This window comes from Vicia villosa, linkage group LG1 (assembly GCF_029867415.1).
Source record: "Vicia villosa cultivar HV-30 ecotype Madison, WI linkage group LG1, Vvil1.0, whole genome shotgun sequence".
Classification (NCBI taxonomy): Eukaryota; Viridiplantae; Streptophyta; class Magnoliopsida; order Fabales; family Fabaceae; genus Vicia; species Vicia villosa.
Genome location: NC_081180.1, coordinates 36,764,576 through 36,767,402, shown reverse-complemented (window position 1 = coordinate 36,767,402; position 2,827 = coordinate 36,764,576).

The window sequence follows — 2,827 nt, the reverse complement described above, 5'->3', positions numbered from 1 at the left end:
TATATAAGGTAAAATTTTCATATATCAAGGTAAAAGAGGGACTAATATTATATTCCAATTAATATATTTGATAAATGTAATTAATACAGGTATTCAAAATGTAAACAAATTTTTTTAATACATATATTCCAATATATTTGATTATTGCAACAATGACTCTCCGTATTCAAAATCCAAAATATTTTAAACTATAATTTACATATTTTATTATGATTATGGCCCATTGATTTTCCCAAAATTTAGTTCCTATCTTTACAAAATCATTAGTTCCAATGTCCATTTATCATTATCATTTTGGCTTAGGAGACATAAAGTCCCCTAATTTTTCATTAGTTTCTTTGAGGCTTGAAGCTTTAATTTTTTTATACATGTATTCCAATTTAAAATAATAAAAAGGAAAATCTTTTTTATTTTTTAATACATGTATTCCCATTAATATATTTCACTATTACACTTCATAGTCAAAATCTACAATAATTCATCCTTATATTAATTGTCGTTACCTTAACATAATGTAATTAATCAAAAATTTATTTCGTTGTTTGTTCCAACCTTAACCAGCCAAAAAATATTTTTTTTAGGGAGACTACAGTAATATCTTCTCATTACATTTATTATTTCAATTTTTGTACTAATTTTAGTATTAAAATTTTAATTATTATTATTATTATTAATATTTATTTTTATTATGTTCTAATTAATGTGATTAAACAGTTATTTTTTGTCTTTTATTATTATTTTGTTATGATAAATGTGTGTTAATAATAAATATCTCAATTAGGTTAGTAAAATAATTATTTTAATTGTTTGTGTGTCATAACAGCTGTAAAAAAATCATTTATATTCTATTAAGTAGAATGAAAATTTTTTGTGTCGTATCTTTTTTATTTCATTAATCAATATATTCTTTCCATTCAATTTACTTTATTATATATTAATTAGAGGTTTATTTTATACATTTTCTACAAAAATATTTATGGTAATAGTTCGAAAAAAATTATGAATTTTTTTATGATCCAAATATTTTTATTAAGATAAATGGAAGATATTTGTATGACAATCGTCATTTAAGATATTTATATGACAATCATCATTTAAGTTTTTTTTCTTCTTTTAATTCGTACATATTTTTTGACGGGCCGACAAAATATTTACTTAAATTGATTAGATATTAGAGATCATATGTTTAATGACTTCTAAATTACTATATAACACAATCTCTTCATTCTAAAAATAAAATAAAAATAGAAACACACAATTCAATATCTCTCTTCTCTTTAAGTTCATGAAAATAAAAGATTTGAATGTAACATTTTTTTAATAGGACATGAAGAATATTTTTATAAGTATTTAATAGTTATAAATTATTAGGAAATTAAATTACAATTAGGACATAAAAGTTTAAAATTGGGATTAGATTTTTCACACGTAAAAATGGAAGGATAAGATTTCAGTTTAAAATTGAGATTAAAATTTTCTCACGTAAAAATTAATTAATTTACTTATCAAATTCGATTTTATTTTATTTTTTATAATTTACTTATCACATTCAATTTTTCAAAAAAAATTCTTTTATACAACTTAATTATGTTTAAATTTATTTTAGGCTAAATTACAGTTTTGGTCCCACTGTTTTGGTATTTTTACGATTTTGGTCCCCTATTTTCTTTTTAAACAGTTTTGGTCCACCTGTTTTGGTATTTTTACGATTTTGGTCCCCTATTTTCTTTTTAAACAGTTTTGGTCCCCATCCCAATTTTGAACCAACTGTTCATGTACTGTTCATGTACAGTCATGTGACTAAAAGTGTTTAAAAAGAAAATAGGGGGACCAATATCGTGAAAATACCAAAACAGGAGGACTAAAACTGTAATTTAGCCTTTATTTTATATTAGATGATAAAATCATATAATATCAACAGAATCCATAAATTTACAATACACAAGAATTTAAAAATTATAGCCATACTCAATGGGCCGAACCTATTTTTCTGACGGGCCGACAAAATATTTACTTAAATTGAACAGGTATTAGAGATCATATGTTTAATAACTTCTGAAGTACTATAGCATATAACTTCTAAATTACTACACAAATTTAACAAACATAATATTATTTAATTTATTAAATCTAATCAAATTATTAAACCAATATGTTTTTTTGGTATATAATATATTTTATTTTATAATATTTGTTAATAAAAATTACAGGCATACCCGGCGGGACAAACATGTTTTTCTACCATATATTTGGTTTAATAGCAATTAACAAATCTATATTTATCCTGACAACTACTACAACTTAATAAATTAAATTAATATTTGTATGACAATCAACATTGGAATTTTTTTCTATTAATTCTTATAAATTAATATACATTTTTTAATCATAACTATATAATATTTATTTAATATTTATCGACTTTACGTGACCCGTGCGGGCGCACGGGTCCTTTACTAGTTTATACTATAAAGTAAAGTTTCCACTTAAGTAGGTGTCATAAAGATTGTCACAATAAGGTTACGTTAAGTGGAGACCCTACTTTATAGTAATGTTGAGTCACATTTGGACCTTGAGCCTCATTGTACATCTACAGCACTAGAACTTAACGTTTTTACCAGAAATTGATGAAATGGACCAAATAGAGTAACTGAAGTGAAGTTAAGAGACTAACTTGTGACGTTTTTTAGTTAATAGACTATAAGAGAATATTAAATTAAGTTAATAGACTAAAACATATCACTGATTACAGTGTACTTGTAGTTTAATCTAATTTATAATGAATAAATTAAAGTTTACAATATTACATTTCCTATTAATATTGAGG